The sequence below is a fragment of the Sceloporus occidentalis genome, unplaced genomic scaffold, assembly GCF_023333645.1.
Source record: "Sceloporus occidentalis isolate IW3139 unplaced genomic scaffold, rSceOcc1.0.p SCAF_73, whole genome shotgun sequence".
Lineage (NCBI taxonomy): Eukaryota > Metazoa > Chordata > Lepidosauria > Squamata > Phrynosomatidae > Sceloporus > Sceloporus occidentalis.
Genome location: NW_028317053.1, coordinates 3,432,553 through 3,454,933, shown reverse-complemented (window position 1 = coordinate 3,454,933; position 22,381 = coordinate 3,432,553).

Sequence of the window (22,381 nt, the reverse complement as noted above, 5' to 3'; positions counted from 1 at the left end):
AAATGTGGTTACCAGCACATCTCTGTTGAACTAACTTTAAAGGTCTATGGATATAGGGAAGTTTCCATACTCTAATCTACCCTGATATCTGTGTCTTGTCTAATGTTAGCATGTAGGCTAATTTAGAATAGTTTTCTATCTAAAGTCGAGCTAATTCACACTGCCAAATGGCCCTGTCTATTTAGAAAAATTGGAGGACTGACTGTTGCTGTTTGGCTTCTTTTAGTTTCCCTCATTTACACTCCTTGGATTTCTGGCTGCCTGAGTTGTATTTATAGCCAGACATGGCAATATGGCATGTATATATATTAATTATACATGAAAGCACTGACAAATGCTCTTTCAACTCCAACAATCTATGCCTGGAATCTAGTGTCATTCTGCATCTCAGAGGGCCAACCATTTTACTTTCATACAAATCTAAGAACTGAAATCTTATTAGTAGCATTGGTTTCAACTGTCCCCAGGAGCTCAAAGTCCCTAATAATTACTGAAGCTTGCCCACAATACCACTGTGCTGTGCTGTGCTGTGTCACTCCAAAATGTTTTGAGATAACTGAAGGTAATAAAGAAAGAGAAGGGAAGAGCCCTTCCAGTTAAGAAAAAAAATTTACTTGAGCATATCTTTTGTGAATTACATTACCCTTGGAACTGAAAATCCAGCATAGTGTAGTGGTTTGAGCATTGGAGTATGACTCTGGAGACCAGGATTTGAATTCCCGCTTGACCACGGAAACCCATTTTGTGACCTTAGGCCAGTCACACTCCCTCAACCTCAATGGAAGGCAAAGGCAAACCCTATGTAAAGAAATATTTGGTAGGTTCACCCTAGTGTCACCATAAGTTGGAAATAACAACCACCACCCCTAGAATTGTGCACCAGGTGCTCTCTCAGTGTCTCTTTTCTCACAAATGAATGGGTTCTTCCCACACCTCAGGATTGCAGAGAAACATGCCTGATTTGAATGTTTTTTCTCCTCCCTTCATTTCTGATTTTTGTTTCCTTTTGACATTTCACAAACCTTACATTTTAAAGCTTAGTTTTACTGGTTTTCTTCTCCCCACTCCCTTCCTTTTGATTTATGAACAGGGCAGAACAGTGACAATGGAGAGAAACTTTAAATTGTAGAAGTTGAATAGAAGAGATTTTATTGTCTACATACTTCAAGAGTGAGTCCCTCCCCCCCCCCCCCCCCCGCTGAGCAATTTTACAATTTAACAATGTAACCATGCACATATCTTGATGCTGTTATATGCTTTCAAGTCATTCCTAGCCTATGGTGACCTTAAGGATGGGAAATGTGTGGTTGTCCAGATGTTGTTGAACTGAAGCTTCCATGATCCCTCACCATTGGCAAAGCTGGCTGATGGCATTTACAACCCAACAGCATCTGGAGAGCCACATGTTCCCTTCCCTGGGTTTATAGAAAAGCAAGAGAAATTGTACTGCTCAAATGAATCCATCGAGACAAGGATTCTGTTTCCCACTATGACTTACCAGATTTTTCCAGGAAGCCCACAAAGAGGGCACGAGTTCAATTCCACCTCTCCTGTAAAGCCTGCAGCTACTGGTAATGGCAAAAGAGAAGGCTGAGCATGCACTTTTGGCCACCGACACCCCCTAGGAGCCCTTCTGCACCAGGTGACACCAGAGGTGGGGATGCCACTGGTTGTTCTTACTGTATTCCTGTGCCACATCCATAAGTTAATAATGCATTTTGAAGAGAAGTGCTTTTTGAATGTGCTGGATTAGATCAGACTCTGCTGCTCAGCTGTGAGGAGGCTGTGCCTGTGAGAGAGGCATCTCTTAAGGCCTGCTTGCAAGAGCCCCCTCCGTTCTCTACCGGGCACACCGCTGCTGGAGCTGCGACTGCTGCCGGGCGGCCTTCCCCGGGTTGTCAGAGGTGCGCATTTGCGCACCGTCCCGGGGGAGCCGCCCATGGACTGGTAGTTGGACTTTGCCTCCATCTCAGCGTTTCCCACGGCGGCTGGAGAAAACCACATTGAGGACACCTGGGGGGAAGGCGAGGGAGAGGCGCACCAGTGAGAGAGGTGCGCATAAAAGCCGGGTTGCCGGGCCTTCTACGCCACGCCCCCCTCCGCTCTCTACCGGGCACACCGCTGCTGGAGTTGCGACTGCTGCCGGGCGGCCTTCCCCGGGTTGTCGGAGGTGCGCATCTGCGCACCGTCCTGGGGGAGCCGCCTACGGACTGCTGTTGGACTCTGCATCTCCGCAGCTGCGCATTTTCAGCGGCGGAGTGAGGGCAAGGGAGGTGTTCCTGTGCCGAATCGGGCAGAGAATGACTGAAGTGTCTTCTCTCTGCCCTTTCCATGGTGCTACAGGGGGAGGGGGGGATATGGACTCGGGGAATATTTTGGCTGGGGAGGTAGAGGGTAACTCTCTATGCTTGGACGGGGCTCCCATTGAGGTAGTGTGGGGCAAGGGGAGGTATGGCGGTAGGAGAGTGGACCAGCGTTACAGGGGAAGGCGAGATCGATGCGTAATATCTATCACGCCTTCCTGTCCCTCTCCTAACCAAAGAGACCTGAGGGTCGCTCCAACCGTACCACAAACCCTGTCTCTGCTCCTGTGCAATGCCAGGTCTATAAACAACAAATCCCATATAATATACGATCTGCTTGAGGATAACAACTGTGACCTGGCTTGCATTACTGAGACCTGGCTTGGGCCTGAGGGAGAAGCTGTATGGGCTCAGGCCCTACCTGCCGGGTACTCAGTGAAGGACCAGACCAGGTTAGGTGGCCGGGGAAGGGGTGTTGCCTTGGTGCATAAGAACACCTTGTCTCTAACCAGGAACCATGTGCGTCAAACGTCCTATATTGAGTGTATTTACCTGACCCTGAAGGCCAGAGACAGTCTAGGGATTCTGTTGGTCTATCGGCCACCCCGTGCGCTAACAGACTCCCTTAACGAGCTGACACAGTTGGTCTCGGAGCTGATGCTGGAGTCCCCCAGGCTTTTAGTCCTGGGGGACTTCAACATCCCCCTCGCGGCCAACTATGTTCCATCCGGTGCGGCTCGGGAATTCATGGAAACCATGACAGCCATGGGCCTGTCACAACTGGTCTCAGGGCCTACGCATTCTGCGGGTAATACACTCGATTTGGTCTTTTGTACGGACATGGAAATTCCGTGGGCGGAAATATCGAATATTTCCCCCTTGTCATGGACGGATCATTTCCTGGTGGAGGCAAAAATCAAGGCTTCTACCCAGATCCTCGCGGGGGTGGTGGACCTATTAAAATGGTCCACCCTCGAAGGCTGATGGAACCCAAAAGGTTCCAAGAAGCCCTAGAGGGGTCTACGGTTGGAACCAACGGCGTCTCTGTTGATGCCCTGACTGGTATCTGGGATACCAACCTTTCCAGGGCTATACACAGCATCGCTCCCAAGCGTCCTCTCAGACCTGCTTCCAAAAGGAAGCCCTGGTACATGGAAGACCTCCGGGCAAGGAAGCGGGTTCTGCGACGACTAGAGCATCGCTGGCGGAAACACCAGCACTTATCCGACAAGACTCTCCTAGACCAACTTTTGGAGGACTATGGAGAGGCGATACGTGCAGCTAAGAATTTGTTCTATGGTGCACATGTCGCGTCCGCGGAGTCGCGTCCGGCAGAGTTGTTCAGGGTAGTGAGGGAGCTAACCCAGCTCCCTCCTGCCCCGAACCAGATCCTTGAACCTTCCAAGGCCTGCTGTGACAGATTTAACAACTTATTCACGGATAAAATCTCTCGGATAAGTGAAGGTCTAGATGCCAGTGTTAAAGCAGAGACCAGAGTAGAGCTATCCAGAGCTTCCGTGGACTTGGTTAAACTGGATCACTTTGAGCCTGTAAGTACCGAGGATGTGGACAGGATCCTTAGGAGTGTTAGGAAGACGACCTGCTCCCTTGATCCCTGTCCCTCATGGCTGGCGGCTCAGGGGGGACCGGTGGTAACTTTAATGTTACACCGGATTATCAATACATCTTTCAGGGAAGGGCAATTTCCATCGAAATTAAAATTGGCCACTGTAAGACCTTTACTAAAAAGCCCTCCCTGGACCCCCTGATGCACAATAATTATCGGCCTGTATCGCTGTTGCCATTTTTGGGTAAGGTGATCGAGAGGGCGGTTGCGATCCAGCTCCAATCGATCCTGGATGATACGGATTATCTAGACCTATTTCAAACCGGCTTTCGGGCGGGTTACGGGGTTGAGACTGCCATGGTCGCCTTGGTCGATGACCTCCGTCTGAGCATCGACAGGGGAAGCGTGTCCCTGTTGGTGCTCTTGGACATCTCAGCGGCTTTCGATACCATAGACCATGGTATCCTTCTGGAGCGCCTGGAGGAGGTGGGGATCGGGGGCACTGTGCTTCAGTGGTTCCGGTCCTACCTCACTGGGAGGTTCCAGATGGTGCAGCTGGGAGACGTGTGCTCCGACAAGAGACCCCTAACATCTGGGGTCCCTCAAGGGGCCATTCTGTCTCCCATGCTTTTCAACATCTACATGAAACCGCTGGGAGAGATCATCCGGAGACATGGGGCACGGGGTTATCAGTACGCTGATGACACCCAAATAATTTTCTCTATGTCTCCGACTGATGCAGTGACTGGGGATGGCATCTCTCCTCTCGTGGCCTGTCTGGAGTCGGTAATGGGCTGGATGAGGGAAAACAGGCTCAGCTTGAATCCAGAGAAAACGGAAGTACTCGCGATAGGTTCTCCTGGCCCAGGGATGGCGGTGGTTCCACCTGTCCTGAACGGGATCACACTCCCCGTGAAGGACTCTGTACGCAGTCTGGGGGTGCTCCTTGACTCGTCGCTCCACCTTACATCTCAGGTGGATGCGACAGTCAGGAGCACCTGTTATCAGCTTCAGCTGATACGCCAGCTGCGTCCCTACCTGAGCCGGGGGGACCTAGAAACAGTAGTACACGCTCAGGTAACCTCTCGGTTGGATTTCTGCAATGCGCTCTACATGGGGCAACCCTTGTACCATACCCGGAAGCTGCAATTAGTGCAGAATATGGCAGCGAGACTGGTCACTAATACACCTAGGACCAGTCATATAACACCGGTCTTAAAGGACCTACATTGGCTGCCTATTCACTTCCGGGCGCAATACAAGGTGTTGGTTATAACCTATAAAGCCCTAAATGGCTTGGGCCCAGAGTACTTGAAGGACCGCCTCTCTCCGTACAATCCGCCCCGCACGCTCAGATCCAGCAGGCAGCAGCTACTAAAAGTTCCAGAGGCTAGATTGAACAACACCACCAGAAGGGCCTTTTCGACCTCAGCCCCCATCCTCTGGAACGCGCTGCCTACCGAGCTCCGTTCAGCAACCTCCCTGGCCCAATTCAAGAAGGAGCTAAAGACGCTTCTCTTTAGGCAGGCTTATCCCTAAGCCTCTGCCTTGTGAGCCCTTCCCCCCTCTGTTAAGTCCCTGTTAAGTCCCTTTGTTAGTTCCCCTGTTAGCCATTGGTGAGTCATCTGTGATTTGGCACAGACTATTTTTACTGTATTGATGGTTTTAATATGTTGTTTTAATAATTGTATGGATGTCTGCTGTGAACCGCCCTGATGTTTCGAAGGGCAGTATACAAATAAAGTTTATTTATTTATTTATTTAAAAGCCTTTCTGGTCCAGCATTCTGTTGACACAGCAGGTACCTAGTTGCACACGAGAAGCCTACAAACAGGACATGAATGCAACAGTACCATCTCAGCTGTTATATGACTGAATCTACTGTCAATGTTGAATAAGTGAAATGGCCTAAATTGACCTTTAGTTACACGAGCATGGTAATACATCTGCCAGTTTTCTCCATACCATTCATAGTCAGAGATCCTACATAGCTGAGTGTAATATAAGAATTCTACATGCAGTACACTGCTATGGTTCCCCTGTCGCCACCCCCAGGACTCATTTTCTGGTCAAGAGTGTGAAAAATCTGAGAAGTTTCTGGCTATGTTCCCATAGCCAGATGCAGACTGAGAACCTCTTCTGCTAAGATCTGCTGGAGTCCTCTGGAGGTATCAATGGATTATGCCCTCGGTCTGCATCTGACTATGGAAACAGAACCAGACATTTCTCTGATCCCTTCCACTTTCCTCCAGCAAGCAGAATAATTTGGAGGCACCATCACAGCTCAACAGTGAACCCACATTGGGAGGGGAAAACTTTGAACATTGCAGAGGGTAGAGGAGAATGCCACCCACTACTACATTGGCCAAAAAGATAAAGAAAAAACAAAAGGCATACAAAGATGTAAGATGGACTTATGTCAGCACAGATCACCAACAGGATTTCAGCTATAGTATATCAACCTTCCTTATATCTCTTAGTTATTTTTCTCCATGTAAATTTAATCCTCTCTTACATTCTATAAAATAAAAATGGCATCAGAGTCCTACATGACAAGCAACAACCAAACTATTTATTTCCAATATACTAAGATGTCATTTCCAATTCTGTGCCATGATTATAGTGGCAGTGAGGATAATAGCAACTTTATTTCAAGCTGCTATAAAAAGAAAGAGGAAAATCTGAAAGACACTTGCAGGAGTGATGTGATAATTTAAGGTGTGCGGAGCCACCTGCACAAAAATGTATAGCTGGGTCCTGAATACACCTGTGAAAGTAACTCACTATATGAACAGCTTCCACATTTTAAAAAAGTGACACAGTGAAGAACAACCAATTCAGATATCTGTTTTCCAATTGCTAAACAATTGTTCTTTGGATATTTTTTAAAGGATTCCTGTAAATAACATTCTTTCCATTTTGTACCCCTGTCTCCTAGCCTCTGTCTGTCTAATCTATATTGATGTCTTTTTAATTAAAGCGTGGTTGATATTCCTAAACTGAAGCAGTGCATACTGAGCACGCATGCTAGGAATACCAGATAAAGTAATTATGCTATTTGTCAGTGTCATGATTAATGTGTGACAGCTGTTATGACAGCTGTGCCACTGTTTTGTCACAACATGGTGTTCATCCATAACAAAATTAGCTGTCTCACTCCAAGGTACATACTTGCCGCTGTTCTCCTTCAGAAGTCAACAACGGAGAAAACCAAGGAAGGTTTTGTGTGAACTTTGTGATGATTTTTTGCTATATGAGAGAGAGAGAGAAAGAAAGAGAGAGATGCATATCATTATATACATATTGTTTTCTTTAAGGGATATAATCTCCCTGGATTGGAAGTGAAGCTGGCTCACCTTTAGCAAACAAACTGTCATATGGAGCCAATCTACCACTAATCTAACTAACAAGCTCTCTGTATGAGAAGGGATTGCTACATAATTTGAACTTACCTTGTCAGGCAAGGTTTCTGATGTTGCCCAAATTAGCTCTGACTGTAAATTCCCTGCTGGTGTGAGTGGCAAACAGAAAATGTAAGAGATAACAGGAGCACTGGAGCACAGCTGCCTTTGGTTTAGTTGCCCATCAAGGAGAACACATTAAATAACCTCCTGTGGATGTATGTGCATCCCACTCTCCAGTGCATCCATACCTTCACTGGCTTTGAGATGATTAGTGTGGCTAATTTGAAACAGGGGTGCATAAGTCATTAAGATGAATGCACCTTCTGCACTTAACCATGATACTGAGCCTGCGAATTCAACAGATTTTAAAAAAAATTCCAATAAACAGCTGGCTCCAATGTAAGATTTGATGGATTTCTTTTTTTAAAAAAAAAAGATTATTCAAATTCATGGACAATTGCATTAGCTTAAAATACTAGTTGAAAATGGAACATGCATATGAGGATTACTGGGCACGAACAATACAAAAAAACAACAATCACCTTTATTTCACTATAATTCTCAGGAGTATGTAGCTAGAGTAATTCATTATCTCAGGGGTGGGGAATCTTGTGTTATTCCAGGTGGGGTTGAATTGCAGATGTCCCATCATCTCTAATTGGCCATGCTGTCAAGAGCTAGTGGGGATTTGTAGTCCAAGGGGCCCTTTCATACTACACAATTATAGCATTATATTCCATTTTAATTGCCCTGACAACATCCTATCGAAACCTGGAGTTTCTAGTTGAGGGAGGAGTATTTAGACTTTTTAGCCAGAGAGTTCTAGTGCCTCCCAAAAATGGAAATCCCAGGATCCTATAAGATCCTGTTTACCACCATTTCATTTCAAGTGAAATATAGCACTATAATTGTATAGTGTGAAAGGGCCTGAGATTGCAAGCCCTACAATTTTCTCAATACTGCACATTATGGAGTTTAATCTGAGTCAGCAATGATATGTTTTTCTTATCTTTATAGCATTATTAATAGTAAAAATACCTTCCCTTTGGGTGGTTCTCTTCACTCCTCTGGGTTTTTCTGGGTCAGGCAGCTCTTCTGATGTCTGAGCTGCAGTAACCATTAGCCTGTAGAGCGCAGTTCAAGTGCTGCAATTCATCTTTCAGGAAGTGGAGTTCACAGATCCCCTTTGCCTGGTCTACTAATGTTTTTATTGAGCTTCTTTTTTGTCCTGGGTGACAGTTGGAGTTCTTGTGTAGGTATCTGTCTGTATATGTAGGTTTTCTGTATACTGTGTGGCCCAAACGCTGGTTTGGGACATGCAAGAATGGCAATGTTCCTTCCTCTTCTTTTTCCATCATTGGAAGGTATTTTTACCATACATTAAAGAAGTCACAGACAGAATAGGGAAACTGGTGAGGAAACACAACCTCCAGACTATCTATAAATCAATCAAGAAAATCCAACCAAGCAAATTGCATACCATGCAGCTGCAAACAAACATAGGGACCACCAAACACAGTGTCCGAACACGAATCAAGGACCATGACAGACAGTGCAGACTGAGTCAGCCAGAAAAATCAGCAGTAGCAGAACATGTTATAAGCCATCCTGGGCAAAAAGCACTGTTTGAAAACACTGCAATTCTGGACCATGCCAACAACTATCAGGTCAGAATGCATAGGGAAGCCATTGAAATCTGCAAACACCTGGACAACTTCAACAGGAAAGAAGAAACCCTTAAAGTAAACCAAGTTTGGCTACCAGTCCTGAAAAACATCAAAATTAAGACCCAGAAAAATGCAAATGAAAACCATCCAGGATCAGGTTTTTCCCCAGCAGACAATAGACTACTAATTAAGCAGACAATAATCCTCCTTGAATATCCTCCCATCCTGAGGAATTGCCATTCAACAACAGAACAATACACAGATTAACATGTAAATCACTCCTCCCAACCTAAAGTCATACAGTATACATATACCCCACTCACTTCCATGCCAGCATTCTTTGATGATGCAACCACTGATGCCGGCGATACATCAGGAATAAATTCTTGTTGCCATGGCCATATAGCCTAAAAACCCACAAAAAACTATGGATGCCAGCTGTGAAAGCCTTCGACTTCACATTTAGAAGAAGTTTAATCTCTTTTCTGACAGATATCTCTCAGCTTGTAAGAGTTCATATATGCTGACCATGCTGTAAACAGATACATGAATATACTTTCCCATTGATAGCTGTTTGTTTTCACCTGCCCTGAATCTACATTATATTGCCACTGGCACAATGGCAATATGACCCTTCCCTCTAAATAAAAGCACAACAACAAATGTACCAAGGAAAAAGAAAAGATTTCTGATGTAGGAGGATATATATCCAGGCTTTTGTCCTGGTTGCCTACTAAAGGAGAAAGAAAAAGAATCTGGGACTTGCAGAAAGCGAGCTGGACAAAATTGGACTATGGCTGAAGAGACAGGAGGACCTATCTATTACTTTGTACAGGCTGATGTACAGTGGGCTTGCTTGTTTATTGTGCACGTTTATATCCCACTTTTTCTCCAATGAGCACAAAAGATGTAGAGTACAGTGGGCCCTTGCTATCCTACAGGGTTCAGCCCAGTGGCTGCTCAGATCCATTCCTATATACTTGTGTAGTAAAATGGTGTTCTTTATATAAAGCAGCAAAATGAAGGTTTTGTTTTAGGAATTTATGGCCTGTTACAGACAGCCAAAATAAAGCTGCTTCGAGTCACAGTGGAGGTATGGTGTTTCAATGATGCATGCGTCCTAAGAGTCCAGAAGCCACACCAAAGCCACACTCCAGTCCTTAGGAGTGGAACATGGCTTTGGTGTGACTTCTGGAGTCTTAGGACGCATGCATCATTGAAACACCATACCTCCACTGTGACTCGAAGCAGCTTTATTTTGGCTGTCTGTAACAGGCCTATGTTCCTTTTGAATATTTTCAAGCTCTGAATGGTTGAATAGATACACCCAGTGGATACAGTGGACCAACTGTACATAGATCTCCTCTTCCCCACATTATTCTCACTATGGACGCATTGAGAGAGAGAGAGAGAGAGAGAGAGAGAGAGAGAAAGAATAGGTGGTGGAGGAGAGAAAAACTGACCACCAGCTTAAGGTGTGAGTTACATGGCTATCTGGGGACCAGAGTCCAGGTCTCCCAGGTGCTATCCCAATACTCTAACCACTTCAGTACACTGGCATAAATGTGTGTGATGGGAGAGTGGAGATTTGTATGCCTATTTTCTCAAAATAAAAAAGAGGGTAAGGGAGGAATGCTTACACGTGAAAGTGGGATCTGTCTTCTGAAAATATCCGCATTAGACAATGCACATATCTGAAAATAGATGTATAATTTTCCTCTCCAGAATTGAGTTCAAAGAGAATGTGATGCTTTTGCTGCTCCTCCCACTCAGAAACACAGAAGAAGAATATATGTGCTCGTAATTATATTTTATCACATGCCAGAGATCAAGAAGGCTAACTCAATTACTGTTATCACCAGACATTTGATGTCAGAAATCAGACTTGGCAAGCATTGCTTTTCCTTGCCCAGTTATTTAGAACTCAGACAAACTCGAATATTTGGAGGAAACACTAAAAATGTATCTTTATCTTTAATTGGCAAGAGATGGCAGGGCAATGCTCACAGGCAATTTTGTTGTCTCTGTTCCAGAAAACATTCCCAGAAAATTCAAATTCATTAAAAGAAAAAAGAAAAGAATGTACGACAATTGGGTATGCGGATATATCAGAAATCTATATCTTATTATGAGACAGGTTGTGATAAGTGATGTTATGTAGCTAAATCCCTTGTAATTTTACACAAAGCATTGTGGTTTGAGTGTTAGAGAACTCGGAGAAACAAGGGTCTGTGTCCCTGCTCAGTCATGGAAACCCACTGGGTGACCGTGGGGCTTTTTCAGTCTAAAAAAAAAAAAAAAGCAATGGCAAAATCTTCTTTGAATAAATCTTGCCAAGAAAATCAGAGGAAAGTCGTATGATCGAAACTGGAGTTGACATGAAGCCAATGACAGCAAAAGTCCTTCTGCATGAGGCAGGAGAATGGTAAATGAGGGAATGTCACTGTTATCTCTAATCTCAGATTTTAGCATTTGTACATTTAGACTGCATCGACACTGTAGAATTAATACAGTTTGACACTGCTTTAATTGCCATGGCTCCGTGCTATGGAATTCTGGGACTTGCAGTTTTGTGACATATTTAGCCTCATCTGTCAATGAGCTCTGATGCTCCATTGAACTACAAATACAAGGATTACACAGGATGGAGCCATGCCACTTAAAGTGGTGTCAAATTGCATTAATTTTGTGGTGAGATTCCTTTCCTTGCTTTCAAAATCTTTTTTCAAAATGAAGTAGGATGGGAGGCATTCACCTCAACCCCACTGATTTTTCCAGTAGGGAATCTGGAAACATGGTGGGAAATCCTACTACTACCCCCACTTTTCAACTAGAGCAGGGACGGGCAACGGTGGAAGTCTAGGGGGCTGCATTAGCCCCCTAGAAGAACTTGGAGGGTTATAGCCCCCACTAAACCTGCTACTGCAAAACAACAACAACAACAAAACATTTGGGGGCCCAGATGCCCTCTAGGTGATGTGCAGGCATTCCCACCATGTTTGGAGGGCTTCCTTGGCCTCTTCAGGCTGAGAAAAATCCTTTTTTAACAACAAGAAGTGATCAGAATTCACTTCGTATTTGAAAAAAGGTCTCTCCTGTCCTGGGCATAAATTGACCCGTCCCCCCAACAAACATGGTGGAAATGCCCTCACGTGTGTGTGTGTTATTTGAAAGGCAAATTTCTGACCTTTGGAGGTCCAGACAAAGCAACCTGGGGGCATTTTGAGCAAATTTTGGATTCCAGCAAGGCCCACAAAAATGGGCCTGTGGGCCACACTGTCAGGACCACAAAAAGGCCCAAAGAAGGGTCCCTCCTGGGCATAAACTGGCCCATCCCAACAACAAACATGATGGAAATGCCCCACACCTTTACAGTTGCTATAAGTCAGAAATGAAGGTTCACAACAACAACCACAATTGCAGAAAAAAAATGTTGTTGTTTTTTTTAAAATGGGTATTAAATGGTTTTTGCAAAGATTAAGCAATCTTGCAAGAGAATCAGGAGCGTCAGGGTTGAAGTGCTTGAAGTTTTTGATTATTTGGGTTGATGTCATCTTTCACCCCCCTCTGCTTAGCAGCCATCTTCACAGAACCTCTCTCTCTATCTCTCTCTCTGTGCGCTGAACATATGTACATGTGGATGTTTATAGGAGACAGAGGCAGGCAAATGGACAGATCAACAAAGTTGTCAGCAGTTTTAGATACCCCATGATTAAGAGGACTGTTAGGATGAGCACTTTTGTGTGAAAATTCATCACTATACTGCTGATCAGTGTTGCTAATCAGCCTCGAAGGAAATTCCCTGATTGGCTTCCAGGAATGCCACCAAAATTCCTGGAAGGGGCAGGACTTCTCAGTCAGGGAGGCCGCAAAGCACTATGGGAAGGCTAAAGGGGGCAGGACTTCCAGCATGGGAGGTATGTCAGGCATTGGGGGGGGGGTGGGAAGCTATTTTTGGGCCTTTTTTGGGGGGCGAGAAGGTATGTTTGGGCAGGAAGGTTAAATTCCCAGAAGATTTCCGGAAATTTGGCAAACCCAGAAATTTCTTGGAAAGGTTTAAAATTTCCCAGTTTTTGGGAAATTTCCTGGAAATTGGCAACACTGCTGCTGATTATAAATGTTCATGTTTATCATCTTTGGCTGATGTAACATCTTATCCTTAAGGTTTCTGTGAAACATACTCTCACACTGATAAGACTCCAACACAGCAGAAGCTGGTTTAATTGTTTAATAGATGAACACCAGCAAGAAATTGTGGACAAAGCCAAACTAACACAGGGCCATCATCCTATTAAATACTCTTCAGGTGTACTGAAAGGAGATCAACCACCACATCGCCCTGTCATAAGATTACACCATATCTCCCTGTCATAGGACACAGAAACAATACAGGGTTGAGGTGCTTCATTTTATTCTTATGCATAGATCACAGTATAGACCAGTGATGGCAAACGTTTAGAGACTGTGTGCCCAAGTATTCCTGCACTGGGTGTCACCCAGTGCTGAGGGTGGACTTCCAGGGGGTGGCGCTTCTGCCTTCCAGGGGATGGGACATCTGGAGGCGGGACTTCCAGGGGGGAAACCCAAGGCACATTCTGTCAGCCTCAGGCTAGCATTAGCAAATGCCCCCCCCCCCCCATGAAACTTGCCGAGAACACTCCATGATAGTTTCACCTTAGGGTTGCTGTAAGTTGGAAATGACTTGAAGGCACCACATGCACAAGTCACACTCTCTCAACTTCAGAGGTCACCAGGAAAAGATGCTCAGAAAGGAGGGAGGGTGCTCTGGGCCCATAAGTTGGAAATGACTTGGAGGCACACAACAACAATAACCACTACAACAACAAGCATAATAAAGCACAGAAGGCACAGCACAATGACAAGAACAAAGAAAACCAGTGGTTTGAGCATGTAACTCTGGTGACCAGGGCTCGAATCCCAGATCGGCCATGAAACCCACTGGGAGACCATGGGCGAGTCAAACTTTCTCAGCCTCAGAGGAAGGCAATAGCAAAAATCCCCTTTGAAGAAATCTTGCAAAAAACAAACAAAAACACATGATAGATTCGCCTTAAGGTTGCCATAAGTTGGAAACTACTTGGAGGCACACAACAACAACAACAACAAACATAATAAAAGCACAGAAGGCACAGAAAAATAACAAGAACAAAGAGAGCCAGTGGTTTGAGTGTGTGACTCTGGAGACCAGGGCTCAAATCTCAGCTCGGCCATGAAACCCACTGGGAGACCTTGGGGAAATCACACTCTCTCAGCCTCAGAAGAAGGCAATGCCAAACCTCTCTGAAGAAATCTTGCCAAGAAAACCCCATGGATGGCCTCATTACACCTCACTAAACTACAGTTCCCAGAATCCCATAGTATAGCAAGGTGGGGTCTTCTTGCTGGAAAGGTCAGGACTTCTGGCCGGAATGGGTGGGACTTCCAGCAGAAGAGGTGGGACTTCTGCCCAGAAGGGCTGTGCACCACCCCTCCTTGTCATGGCTTGGTTCTCCCAAGGTAAACCAAGCCCTGACAAGGAGCTCGGTCAAGCGTGTGCCCCCCTGTCCCACCGTTACTTGCTATGGCCTCTGCGTGCCGTCAGAGATGGCTTCGCATGCCAAAGAGGGCATACATACTACAGGTTTGCCACCTTTGGTTTTTAAGTACCATTCTGTCCACATACATTTTTGTTGGACTTCATGGTGTCTCTTGCATTTGTGCAATAAGATTCCATGTTTGGAGGAATTTGTCACAACTGTTTGTAACTACAAAAATATCATTGTGACCTTAAGGATCCATGCTGTGGTGTGCACACAAGACAAATGCACAGGTGTGCAGCTGTGCATGCTTACAAATGATCATTGTAAGCCACCTTGATTGTCTTTCTGACAGAGAGGTGGGGAAAATAATAAGCTTTTATTTATTATTACTTATCAGAATCCTTTATGACCTTTTACGTTATGTAACTTTACATATACCTAGGCTGCTGCCATAATGCAGAATTAATGCAGTTTATTATTATTATTAACCTTTATTTATGAAGCGCTGTAAATTTACACAGCACTGTATATGCAATCTTTTTAGTTAGACGGTTCCCTACCCTTGGACTTACAATCTAAAAAGACATGACACAGAAGGAGAAGGGAGTGGTGGAGGGAAAGGGTAAGAGGTCCAGCAGTTCCTCTCTACCTCCAAGGCCTGGACCAAGGCAAATGGACTGGAGGGAGGGCTTGGCTTCATAATGGATGGTTAATCATTTTCCAGGGAAAATACATACTCTCAAGTTTGACACCACATTCACTTTTATGGCTCCACTCTTTGAATTCCTGGGATATGTATTTTGTTGTGGTATCAGATCTTTCTGACACAGAAGGCTAAATATCTCTGAAAAGTACAAATCTCAGAATTCCATAGCATTGAGCCTTGGCAGTTAAAATGGTGTCAAAGTGCATTATTTCTGCAGTGCAGATTAGACCATAGAAGAGCTACAGAGAAACCACTTCACTGAATTGTGAAGATGCATAACAGGACACCAGCAAGAGTGCCCAATGTGCATTGGGACCAAAGCAATGAACAGTCTGTTGTGCATCAATGCTATTGCACATTACAGCAGCCCTCTACTTTATATAAATGTTACAGAACTGTCCAATTCTAATTCCCACAGACATAAGTCTACTTACAAAGATGTAAGATCCCAATAGGTTTCTAACTTATGCTTACATACTGCTAAGAAGGGTTGCTGCCCCTTTCCTGAAAAAAAAAATTCTGTATGTGGACTCCCTTGAGCAACATGAAAAGATACGGAACAAACTTGAAAAATAAGTGGCCAAGGATGGTTGGTGAAAAGAATTATTAAACAATTCCAATCTTAACATCAGCTGACAGGCTTGTTTATTTTGAATACCAACTACCTTTCCAGAATAATTTTCCCGTGGAGTAGAATTCCCAGGGCACCTTCCATTTGTTTTTCTAAGATCTTTATCTTCCCCTTCACATACTGCATTTTCATTCACTCAGATGTGGATATGCCTCTAGCCCCCTGACTGACTTGACTCCATTTGCCTGGCTCTGATATTTATCTGTTATATAGTTTTATCTTCATAGACCTCCAGGCTTGTATTACATTAAGCCTTTGTTCTTGGACTGAAAACAGTTGTCCTGAATTCTGAGAAGTCACATTCTGCATTCTGTGAATGAAGTTCTCATTTTACTCCCTCATTTAGGAACTGAGGTATAGTCAAGCTATGGATTTAGAGTCAGAGTTGAATTTAGAATCCTTACTTTTTTATATATACTGTAACTCCCAGAATCCCAGAGCCAGTATGGACAAAAAGATTTTTCCAAGTTCTCAGTAGAAAGTATATCTAAGTTCAGTTCAATTATTTTCTGCAGCCAATGATCTTTAGCAATTTTTTAAAATTAAATTCAAGAATATATTGGATAACAGAATCCCCCCCCCCCCCCCCCAATTAGTGGTGAGAGGTTCATTAATATTAAGGAAACTGCTCTGAAACTGGGTATTTCAGCTATCAGGTTCATGTAGCATTGTTAGATGGTGGCCTCGGATTTAGTTCTGTCTAGATGGAGCCAGAGGTTGTTTGGCGTGCCAACTGATAGTATGTCCTTTAAACCATCCGTGATAGCACTATAACTGGGTTTGAAAAGTTACCTTGAAAAGAATAAGGCTGCATCTGCACTGCAGAATTAATGCAGTTTGACAACACTTTAACTGCTATGGCTCAAGGGTATGGAATTCTGGGCTTTGTAGTTTTGTGAGCTATTTCATCTTCTCTGTCAGAGAGCTCTGGGGCCACAGCAAACTACAAATCCTAGGATTCTGTAGAATGGCACCATGGGAGTTAAACTGGTATCAAACTGCATTAATTCTGCAGTTTGGCAGCAGCCTCAAGTTCCTGTGCTGCAAAGTATTTACTTATTGTTATGTTTTGTTGCTCTTCCCTATTCATCTGAAATAATGAAAATATTTAAGTTTTAGATGGCTGGGATCTTTTAAAAATAATGTAAATATGATTTCACTGGCCTCTGGAACAAAACACACTGTCTTCCCATCCAACTTGTTTTAACCTCAACTCCCACAACAAAGGAAAAGGTAGCAGCAGAAGGAAAGGCATGAAGCAACATTTGAACTATTTGAACTATGTAATGTTCCTCTTTGTCCTCCTCCACACTTAACTATGAAAGTAACTAACCTGTTAAAATTAAAACACAACAGGGGTAAAGCTATCCCTTGTTGACTCTCAATCATAATGTACTGTAGTTATGCCTTCATTGCTAGAAAAAGGAACTTTTATAAGTAATCGGTTATTTGCAATGAATTACCGTATATACTTAACTATAAGTTGACCTCATGTATAAGTCGAGGGCAGGTTTTGGGGACAAAATTATGAATTTTGATTTGATCCATGTGTAAGTTGGGGATAAAACTTAGGAGCATGCAACAAAGGATGTAAAGAATGAAGAAAAGGAAAATGATGCCAATGTATGCTGTTATTTTCCTGTCCAAGCATTCAAAAAGGCCAGAAGCGGCACCACAGTGGAGAGAATAGAGGGGGTTGGTACTTCTTTGAGGTTCTCTAGGAATAGACTAAGCTCTTACCTTTTGCAACTCTACTCAGAGCAGGAGATGGTTCCTATTTTGAGTTAAGGTATAGCACTTGCATTGACCCATGGATAAATCGACCCAAGTTTTTTGGGTAAATTTTTGACTCAAATTTTTAGACGTATACATGAGTATATACAGTAATTCCAAACTATGAAGATTTTCACACGTCATCGTTATGTCGTTCCTTTATCGTCCCAAAGTGTAGTGAAATCATCATAACGGATAGATTCCAAAAGATTTTCACATGAGGCTGTTAGTGTTCTTAAAACGTTGATATATCAGAATTCAGCAATAAATGATTACAAAACGATTTCAAAACAGTTGAATTCTGTTTTAGAATTCTACAGTTTAATTCTGTTTTAAGTTGCACTTCCTGTACTTTTTTAACTGTATCGCTTTTTTAAACTGTAATGTCCTGTTGGGAAAAAGGCCTCTCTTAGGGCTGAAATGGTGCACAGGGCTCCCAGAATATGACAGAATTTCCTCCTTGGGAACACCGGTAGCACATTTTTTTCCAAATAAACTTTGGAGGCAGCTGGAACAAAGCAATCTTGTGGGGAAGCATGCAGCCAATAGGTTAGACTGCCCCTGCTCCTTCTTAAAACCTATGAAGCTTGCATTTTGGAATTTACAAAAAAATCTAAGAAAAAGTCTAGCACCAGGAGGGAGGGAAAGGGCAGATTCATTGCAGAACTGTCTTCTGTCGTGTAGACGGTCCACACTGAAATCTGGGATTTGTCCCTGTGCCATGTGGAGAGGCCACCATGAGGATGGGGGAAACCTGTTTAATTGGCCCATGTAAACATGCCGTCAAGTTCATTGTGTTTCTCTTAATCCCATTATTATTTTGACCCATCTTTTGACATATCAGATTAAGAGATGTTGGCTCTATTTGCACTACAGAAATAATCCAGTTTGACACTGCTTTAACTGCCATGGCTCAATGCTATGACATTCTGGGATTTGTAGTTTTGCAAGCCATTTAGTCTTCTCTGTCAAAGAGTTCTGGTGCTACAACAAACTATAATTCTCAGAATTACATTGCACTGAGCCATGGAAGTTAAAGTGGTGTCAAAATGGATTATTTCTGCAGTGCGGATGAAACCTTTATCTTCTTTCACGTGGGATGATTCATACAAATTTTCCACATGCATTTCCCATGGTTTTTTACATTTATTTATCCACTTTTCCTGTGGACACAGTATGCATTTTCCCTATTGGCTAAGGTATATTTCTTGTTGAGTGTTTTCCTGAAGCAAGGAGTAGACAAAGAAGGCTTGGGTTTTTTTAGCCCTAAATGTTCAAATAAATCTGTGTTGTAGCTGTTTTGTATCTCAGTCAAGCTCCTTTTTTACATTGAAAAGTCACAAATATGTGCTCAAATACTGCACAGAATACATTGTTTCTTTAAAAAAAAAGGGGGGGGGGATGAAATGGATCCCCTGAGATGAATAGCAGATAATGCCTTTCAGCTTTTTCAGCTCTCTGCAGGTAGACAAACTATACCAGTGTTCTGCCACATAAGAGCAATTGTATTGTATCTGTATGCATTTGCTGCTGGGTGATTGGCAACCAGTCAATGTCTGCTACCCTGTATAAAATAGAAGAAAAAAGAAAAGATTTGTCACTTAGGGAGCAAGGGATCAGATCTCTACAGAAGGGACAACTAAATAATCAATCAGGTTGCTATCACAACATCAGCTGCATGTTAGGATAGGATAACAACAGGTAGATTCTGAAATGTTACAAATAGATGGTGAAAGTCATGTATTTTTTCTTTGCAGGGTGTGCTTTTAAATTGTGTATTTAATCTTTTGCGTCTTATTTAAATTTATTTTATTCTTCATTGGGTACCATTTTGAGGAGACATGCAAGATAGAGATCAAATGAATGAATGAATAAGAACAGACACAAGTAACTAAATAAAGCGGAGGACCAATGCTAAAAATGTAGTAAGGCTTCATTGCACTAAAAGTGGTAAACAGGCAATTAGACACAGTTAAAAAGGCAAGGACATGTAGTTGAACAAGGACTTGTAGCTGACTACAAACATAAGTGAAGGAGCTCTTTAGTTATATCTAGAGCACTTTGATAGCATATTCTTTGTCATCAATCCATCCTATGGGATCCTGAGGTTTGTAGTCTGCTGAGGTACTTTAAATTCTTTGCAATGAGAAAGGTATCTCATTGATTTTGCTTAATAGACACTATAAAGATCTAATGATTTTTAGTACAGAGAAATTGAATTTCTCTGTTTACACTGTTATGAAGTATATTGGCCAAATGGTTAGAGACTATTTGCCTATACGCTGATTGTTTTTTTTAATTAATGTCACTCAATAGTATGTCAAATATTTCAGATGGATGAGCATTGTTGTTATTGTTATTATCGTGTGTCTTCAAATCATTTCTGACTTATGGCAACCTTAAGGCAACCCTATCATGGGGTTTTCTGGGGCTATGTGTGTGTGACTCGCTCAAGGAAACCATGTGGATTTCCATGGCCAAGTGGGAAATTGAACCCTGATATCCAGGGTCCTAGTCCAACACTCAAATCATGCCAGTTCTATGAATGAGCATTGCTGAGTATAATTCTTAGTGCATTCATTTGTACAAGTCTGCCTAGGACCTGATTCTTAAGAGATGTTTGAATGGTGCTCATGACCATTGCTTCCTGAAGATCTCCTGCCATGTCCTCCTAATCATAAGATTAAAGCCTTATTCTTATTGACTCATCTTATTCATAAAGTTGAACATTTTTCTTTGACGTGCTATGGGATAGCCTGCACTTTTCAACATGATTGGTATATGCAATGGCAAATATATCCTCTTCATACTGTACCCTTCTGCCCTACCTGAAAACTGCTTCAAAGCTTTTATCAGTACACTCTCAGATCTGTCAGGAGAACAATGGTATTGGATTTTGACCATACACTTTAGATGAGAATAAAACAATTCCAATAAAACAGCTCATGATAAAACCAGGATCAAATTATAAGCAGGGATAAAAACAATGGAGCAAATAATCAAACTCAAACTGCTGGAATATTATCTCTACTTGCCTTCAACAGAGAAACTTTTTTGGTCACATAGGCGGGTTACAGACCGCCATTTCAGACATCCTCAGGACATCCCAGTTTGAAAAAGGGGTGTCTCTTCTAGACGCCCCTACTCCTATTATGGACAGAGTCTGTAACAAATGGCGGAGGCCTTTCCACACGGCCGCCGCCATTTTGATGTAGCGGATGCTCTGCGTCCGCACGTCGCGCCCCAGAAGTGACACCGCAAGTGTGCGACTAGCGCCTCGTGGCGTCTCTTCCGGGGAGCAAGAAGGAGCGTGATTTTTGCACTCCTTCTTTGCTGCGTCCGGGAACCGCGCCGTTTGGCTGCTGCGGTTCCTGGATGCAGCAACCGGTGGCGGCAGCAGACCGTCGCATTTCGGTGGTCTGTAACCCGCCAAAGTCACATGGGAATGTAGTTCTGGACTGGGGTTGTGATCTGAAAGTAGAAAATGCATCAACCTTGCTAAAGCTATAGAAGTGAGCATCTGGGCAGAACATGCATGAGAAGTTCATGGATGACACTTTGTGTTCTGCTGAGAAAGGGTGGGAAATAAATATCAAACAAAAGATAGTGGCCAACAGGCATCTCCATAGTCATGGTCACACCTTTTTGAGAGCTTTCCTTTCATAGGATGGATTACATAGGGGAAAAATTGAGTTTGGCACACATGTACTAGTGCAAAACAATACCAACAACAACAGCTAAATTGGTGTTTTAGAAATTTCAGGAGGCAATCTAGATACAGGCAACCTGACATCCAAAAGAAGTTGCCCTTCCCTAATAGCAGGTAGCTTCATATTTGCTCAGATAATGTTAAGCTCTAGCTTCTGTCTGTCTGTCTAGCTGTTTGGCATGGAATCATGTTTATATTTCTATGGAGCAGCTGAAAAGAAAGGATAACAATTTACTTGAGCTCTGCAAAGATAGCACTGTCTTTGCATACATGTTTTCTCTCTCTTTGGTACTACAGCAGTAGTTATATTCTCTCCGTCTGCCTTGAATGCCTATTATAATAGTTACAGACTCTTGAAAGCCTTGCATATGTGCTTCATTTTTATGAGAACCCCCCCCCCCCCTTTTTTTTTTTTTTTTTTGGAATAGCCTTATAGAATTCGGTGGTACTATTCACATCTTATAATCATGTGAGTGAAAGGTTTACAAAAGTGAGGGTTTCTTCAGTCAAAGCAAATTTTAAATAAATAAAAAAAACCTCAGCTATCCATCAATAGTAAGAAACAAAAAATTGTGTGCTATGAAGCTGCCTTGCTTATAGTGCAAGGGCAGAGATGAATATGCTTTCAAAAAGCCCAGTAAATCTAGACATGTAAGCAATACTTGTGTGAAGGTGTGGCAGAATCCTCTATGTATTCATACAAAGCCAATTTTCAGAAGTGCCTTAGCCATCTTTGTATGAGGTAGGTAGAACAGTGATTGTGTCTAAACGGGAGAGGGGAAGAGGAAAGCATTAGCCATATCTACATTCATAGAGCTCAGTTTACCTTGAAAGTTGACTTTAAAATAATGTTACAGAAATAATATGTTTTGGAAGAAAATCTATAACATTTGTCTTTATTCGGAGTTGCTGTGCCTGGGACCCAGAAACTGACAGCAGCATCTGTATACCTGTGAGGAGTCTCTAAGGCTTCGGGGCAAGATTAGTTTTTATTGGCTCTGACCTTTGACTTGATTCCTGACTCCTGTTCAATAGGTTCTTAATGGTTCAGTTCTTACATTTATGCCATTGATGGGTGTGT